The sequence below is a fragment of the Panulirus ornatus genome, chromosome 12 (assembly GCF_036320965.1).
Source record: "Panulirus ornatus isolate Po-2019 chromosome 12, ASM3632096v1, whole genome shotgun sequence".
Classification (NCBI taxonomy): domain Eukaryota; kingdom Metazoa; phylum Arthropoda; class Malacostraca; order Decapoda; family Palinuridae; genus Panulirus; species Panulirus ornatus.
Window position 1 is genome coordinate 37,168,788 of NC_092235.1, and position 7,221 is coordinate 37,176,008.

Consider the following 7,221-nt stretch of genomic DNA (forward strand, 5'->3'; position numbering starts at 1 on the left):
GTAGAGTGGGGGTCACCTCCAGGTAGAGTGGGGGGTCACCTCCAGGTAGAGTGGGGGTCACCTCCAGGTAGAGTGTGGGTCACCTCCAGGTAGAGTGGGGGTCACCTCCAGGTAGAGTGGGGGTCACCTCCAGGTAGAGTGGGGGTCACCTCCAGGTAGAGTGGGGGTCACCTCCAGGTAGAGTGGGGGGTCACCTCCAGGTAGAGTGGGGGTCACCTCCAGGTAGAGTGTGGGTCACCTCCAGGTAGAGTGGGGGTCACCTCCAGGTAGAGTGGGGGTCACCTCCAGGTAGAGTGGGGGTCACCTCCAGGTAGAGTGTGGGTCACCTCCAGGTAGAGTGGGGGTCACCTCCAGGTAGAGTGGGGGTCACCTCCAGGTAGAGTGGGGGTCACCTCCAGGTAGAGTGCCACTGTGGCAGGGTAACCTCCTCAAGATGAGGTGGTCTGTTGTGGTCCATCTGAGTCTATCCTGCCAACACAATGACAGTGTTGTTACAGTAAACATATATCATTTACCTCTGCTGACTACACCTACGGCTACACCTGCCGCTGCACCTGCCACTACACCTACCGTTACACCTGCCGCTACATCACCCTGCTTTATTTGCCATATCTACTGCCACATTTGCCAGTCACATATGCTGCCACATCTGCCACCGTATCTGCCAGCTACGCAATATTTCCACATCAACTAATCTTAGCGCCACACCTGGTAGCCATATCCAACTCTCACATCTGGCTTTACTCACCAAATGTGACTGACGTTCGTAATAGTCCGTTACATCCGATACTCATACCTGACAGCCTCACTCCACGTCTATATCTACTCACACCTGGTGGTTGCCACCATCAATCTACCACGCTAAGCGCGTACATGTAAAAACCATTCTTAACTCCGGCATCATTGGATCACACCTGATGCTAATATGTGTCGATCAAGATCACTGTAAGCGCTGAGAATCCAAATCTGCCATTTGTAGCTGCTGGACACACCTGGCAACTGCTCCGCATGTTTATTTGGTTCCTGGAGACCAATGATGGTCACCAGCCTCACCATGCGACCTGCCAACAACACCTGGTGATCATAGCTAATGATCACACCTGGTGGCTACATTTGCTATTTACACCTGGTGGCTACATCTGCTGGTCACACCTGGTGGCTACATCTGCTGTTTACACCTGGTGGCTACATCTGCTGTTTACACCTAGTGGCTACATCTGCTGGTCACACCTGGTGACTACATCTGTTGCTCACACCTGGCAGCTCCATCTGCTGGTCACACCTATTGGCCACATCTGCTGGTCACACCTGGTGGCTACATCTGCTGTTTACACCTGGTGGCTACATCTGCTGGTCATACCTGTGGCTACATATGCTGGTCACACCTGGTGACTACATCTGTTGCTCACACCTGGCAGCTCCATCTGCTGGTCACACCTATTGGCCACATCTGCTGGTCACACCTCGTGGCTATATCTGCAGGTCACACCTGGTGGCTACATCTGCTGGTCACACCTGGTGGCTACATCTGCTGTTTACACCTGGTGGCTACATCTGCTGGTCATACCTGTGGCTACATCTGCTGGTCACACCTGGTGGCTACATCTGCTGTTTACACCTGGTGGCTACATCTGCTGGTCACACCTGGTGGCTACATCTGCTGTTTACACCTGGCTACATCTGTTGGTCACACCTGGTGGCTACATCTGCTGGTCACACCTGGTGGCTACATCTGGTCACACCTGTTGGCTCAATCTGCTGTTTACACCTGGTGGCTACATCTGTTGGTCATATCTGTGGCTACATCTGCTGGTCACACCTGGTGACTACATCTGTTGGTCACACCTGGCAGCTCCATCTGCTGGTCACACCTGGTGGCTCCATCTGCTGGTCACACCTGGTGGCTACATCTGCTGGTCACACCTTGTGGCTTCATCTGCTGGTCACACCTGGTGGCTGCATCTGCTGGTCACACCTGGTGGCTACATCTGGTCACACCTGTTGGCTACATCTGCTGGTCACACCTTGTGGCTCCATCTGCTGGTCACACCTGTTGGCTGCATCTGCTGGTCACACCTGGTGGCTGCATCTGGTCACACCTGTTGGCTCCATCTGCTGGTCACACCTTGTGGCTCCATCTTCTGGTCACACCTGGTGGCTGCATCTGCTGGTCACACCTGGTGGCTACATCTGGTCACACCTGTTGGCTCCATCTGCTGGTCACACCTGGTGGCTACATCTGCTGGTCACACCTGTTGGCTACATCTGCTGGTCATATCTGGTGGCTACATCTGGTCACACCGGTTGGCTACATCTGCTGGTCACACCTGTTGGCTCCATCTGCTGGTCACACCTGGTGGCTACATCTGCTGGTCACGCCCGTTGGCTACATCTGCTGGTCACACCTGGTGGCTGCATGTGCTGGTCACACCTGGTGGCTGCATCTGCTGGTCACATCTGGGACCACAATTGCTAGTCACAACTGAGGTCACGAATGACGAAATAAATTGCAGTGTTCAATTGATGGGCTTAGTACACTGACCACAACTGCTGGTTAGAGGAAGGGGAAAATAATTAAGATTAACAGCCACGACTGTAACACACACACACACACACACACACACACACACACACACACACACACACACACACACACACACACACACACTGTATGCAGGAGAATGTACGTAAACCAGACACAATTTCCATCACAGCTCCCGAGGTGAATCCATTGTGTTGTGTTTTATAGCGGGTCTTGCCTGGTGAGGCGGGTTCCTCCTCCTGCTGCTGCTAGCGCCTCCTGACCTCACCACTAGGCTGGTGCCTCCTGACCTCACCACTAGGCTGGTGCCTCCTGACCTCACCACTAGGCTGGTGCCTCCTGACCTCACCACTAGGCTGGTGCCTCCTGACCTCACCACTAGGCTGGTGCCTCCTGACCTCACCACGAAATGCGCTGCAGCTCAAGCCAACTACGTCCTCGTATCTTATCTACGCGGCCGCCCCGTCATGCAGGCCTTACGCTGGTACAAGTGCTTCTGCTGGTTATGCAGGTGTTACGGTGGTACAAGTGCTTCTGCTGGTTATGCAGGTGTTACGGTGGTACAAGTGTTTCTGCTGGGTATGCAGGTGTTACGGTGGTACAAGTGTTTCTGCTGGTTATGCAGGTGTTACGGTGGTACAAGTGCTTCTGCTGGTTATGCAGGTGTAACGGTGGTACAGGTGCTTCGGCTAGTAACGTGGTGATCCCAGTCAGTCATACAAGTGCTATGGCGTTCCTGGTGATGTGTTGCTTCAGGTGAGGCCACGAACCTGCTGTGTTGCTTCAGGTGAAGTTATGCAGCTAATGTGCTGCCTCAGGTGAGGCCATCCATCTGCTGTGTACCTTCAGGTGAGGTCATGCACCTGTTCGGTTGCTTCAGGTGAGGTCATGCACCTGTTCGGTTGCTTCAGGTGAGGTCATGCACCTGTTCGGTTGCTTCAGGTGAGGTCATGCACCTGTTCGGTTGCTTCAGGTGAGGTCATGCACCTGTTCGGTTGCTTCAGGTGAGGTCATACACCTGTTCGGTTGCTTCAGGTGAGGTCATGCACCTGTTCGGTTGCTTCAGGTGAGGTCATGCACCTGGTCGGTTGCTTCAGGTGTGGTCATGCATCTGGTCGGTTGCTTCAGGTGAAATCATGCTCTTATCATATTGCTTCAGGTGAAGTCATGCACCTGCTGTGTTGCTCAGTTGAGGCTAAGCACTTATCATTATGTCTCAGGTGAGGCCTGGCACCTAGTGTACCGCCACAGGATATGTGCTGTGGCCAGTGTTGGCAGTGATGTTTGCCCCAGACCGTGAGTATGTCATGTCGTTGTCTGGGATGTTTTTGATGTTGTATTCATCCACTTCAGGTTAAACAAGTGATGAACACTATAAGCGAACATATGAATATTCATTTTTTCATTCAATTATGTTACTTCTTCCCCAGGATAAAACGTGAGGTATGATGGTGATGGTGGCCCAGAGAGTTCGAGAGTGATCGTGTTGCTGGCCATAGTGGTCATGTTGTTGCTGGCCAGAGTGGTCATGTTGTTGCTGGCCAGAGTGATCGTGTTGTTGCTGGCCAGAGTGGTCATGTTGTTGCTGGCCAGAGTGATCATGTTGTTGCTGGCCAGAGTGATCATGTTGTTGCTGGCCAGAGTGGTCATGTTGTTGCTGGCCAGAGTGATCGTGTTGTTGCTGGCCAGAGTGGTCATGTTGTTGCTGGCCAGAGTGTTCATGTTGCTGGCCAGAGTGATCATGTTGCTGGCCAGAGTGATCATGTTGTTGGCCAGAGTGATCGTATTGTTGCTGGCCAGAGAGATCGTATTGTTGCTGGCCAGAGCGATCATGTTGTTGCTAGCCAGAGTGATCATGTTGTTGCTGGCCAGAGTGATCATGCTGTTGCTTGCCAGAGTGATCATGTTGTTGCTGGTCAGAGTGATCATATTGTTGCTGGCCAGAGTGATCATGCTGTTGCTTGCCAGAGTGATATTGTTGTTGCTGGCCAGAGTGATCATGCTGTTGCTTGCCAGAGTGATCATGTTGTTGCTGGCCAGAGTGATCATGTTGTTGCTGGCCAGAGTGATCATGCTGTTGCTTGCCAGATTGATCATGTTGCTGCTGGAAAGAGTGATCATGTTGTTGCTGGCCAGGGTGATCATGTTGTTGCTAGCCAGAGTGATCATGTTGTTGCTGGCCAGAGTGATCATGCTGTTGCTTGCCAGAGTGATCATGTTGCTGCTGGAAAGAGTGATCATGTTGTTGCTGGCCAGGGTGATCATGTTCTTACTGGCCAGAGTGATCATGTTGTTGCTGGCCAGAGTGATCATGTTGTTGCTGGCCAGAGTGATCATGTTGTTACTGGCAAGAGTGATCGTGTTGTTGCTGGCCAGAGTGATCATGTTGTTGCTGGCCAGAGTGATCGTATTGTTGCTGGCCAGAGCGATCATGTTGTTGCTGGCCAGAGTGATCATGTTGTTGCTGGCCAGAGTGATCATGCTGTTGCTTGCCAGAGTGATCATGTTGCTGCTGGAAAGAGTGATCATGTTGTTGCTGGCCAGGGTGATCATGTTGTTACTGGCCAGAGTGATCATGTTGTTGCTGGCCAGAGTGATCATGTTGTTGCTGGCCAGAGTGATCATGTTGTTGCTGGCCAGAGTGATCATGTTGTTACTGGCCAGAGTGATCATGTTGTTGCTGGCCAGAGTGATCATGTTGTTTCTGGCCAGAGTGATCATGTTATTGCTGTCCAGAGAGATCATGTTGCTGGCCAGAGTGATCGTGTTGTTGCTGGCCAGAGTGATCATATTGTTGCTGGCCAGAGTGATCGTGTTGCTGGCCAGAGTGATCATGTTGTTGCTTGCCAGAGTGATCATGTTGCTGCTGGAAAGAGTGATCATGTTGTTGCTGGCCAGGGTGATCATGTTCTTACTGGCCAGAGTGATCATGTTGTTGCTGGCCAGAGTGATCATGTTGTTACTGGCAAGAGTGATCGTGTTGTTGCTGGCCAGAGTGATCATGTTGTTGCTGGCCAGAGTGATCGTGTAGTTGTTGGCCAGAGTGATCATGTAGTTGCTGTCCAGATTGATCATTTTGTTGGCTGGCCAGAGTGATCATGTTGCTGCTGGCCAGAGTGATCATGTTGCTGCTGGCCAGAGTGATCGTGTTGTTGCTGGCCAGAGTGATCATATTGTTGCTGGCCAGAGTGATCATGTTGTTACTGGCCAGAGTGATCATATTGTTGCTGGCCAGAGTGATCATGTTGTTGCTGGCCTGAGTGATCATATTGTTGCTGGCCAGAATGATCGTGTTGTTGCTGGCCAGAGTGATCATGTTTTTGCTGGCCAGAGTGATCGTATTGTTGCTGGCCAGAATGATAATGTTGTTGCTGGCCAGTGATTATGTTGTTGCTGGCCAGAGAGATCGTGTTGCTGCTGGCCAGGGTGATCGTGTTGTTGCTGGCCAGAGTGATCATATTGTTGCTGGCCAGAGTGATCATATTGTTGCTGGCCAGAGTGATCATGTCGTTGCTGGCCAGAGTGATCGTATTGTTGCTGGCCAGGGTGATCATGTTGTTGCTGGCCAGTGATTATGTTGTTGCTGGCCAGAGAGATCGTGTTGCTGCTGGCCAGAGTGATCGTGTTTTTGCTGGCCAGTGATTATGTTGTTGCTGGCCAGAGTGATCATGTTGTTGCTGGCCAGAGTGATCATGTTGTTGCTGGCCAGAGTGATCATGTTGTTGCTAGCCAGAATGATCATGTTGCTGGCCAGAGTGATCATGTTGCTGCAGGCCAGAGTGGTCATGTTGTTGCTAGCCAGAGTGATCATGTTGCTGGCCAGAGTGATCATGTTGCTGGCCAGAGTGATCATGTTGCTGGCCAGAGTGATCGTGTTGTTGCTGGCCAGAGAGATCGTGCTGTTGCTGGCCAGAGTGATCGTGTTGATGGCCAGAGTGATCATGTTGTTGCTGGAAAGAGTGATCATGTTGTTGCTGGCCAGATTGATCATGTTGCTGCTGGCCAGAGTGATGATGTTGTTGCTGGCCAGAGTGATCATGTTGTTACTGGCCAGAGTGATCATGTTGTTGCTGGCCAGAGTGATCATATTGTTGCTGGCCAGAGTGATCATATTGTTGCTGGCCAGAGTGATCATGTTGCTGCTGGCCAGAGTGATCATGTTGTTGCTGGCCAGAGTGATCATGTTGTTACTGGCCAGAGTGATCATGTTGTTGCTGGCCAGAGTGATCATGTTGTTTCTGGCCAGAGTGATCATGTTGTTGCTGGTCAGAGTGATCATGTTGTCACTGGCAAGAGTGATCATGCAGTTGCTGGCCAGAATGATCGTGTTTTTGCTGGCCAGAGTGATCATGTTGCTGCAGGCCAGAGTGGTCATGTTGTTGCTGGCCAGAGTGATCATGTTGCTGGCCAGAGTGATCATGTTGCTGGCCAGAGTGATCATGTTGCTGGCCAGAGTGATCATGTTGCTGGCCAGAGTGATCATGTTGTTGCTGGCCAGAGAGATCGTGCTGTTGCTGGCCAGAGTGATCGTGTTGATGGCCAGAGTGATCATGTTCTTGCTGGCCAGAGTGATCATGTTGTTGCTGGCCAGAGTGATCATGTTGTTGCTGGCCAGAGTGATCGTGTTGTTGCTGGCCAGAGTGATCACATTGTTGCTGGCCAGAGTGATCATGTTGTTG

The 7,221-nt window shown here is 51.6% G+C and overlaps 1 pseudogene; it reads right to left on the reverse strand.

Annotated features, from left to right (window-relative positions):
* Positions 1–5,613: 5,613 nt before the first annotated feature.
* LOC139752249 (uncharacterized) overlaps positions 5,614–7,221 on the reverse strand; it is an 11,089-nt pseudogene continuing 9,481 nt past the window's right edge.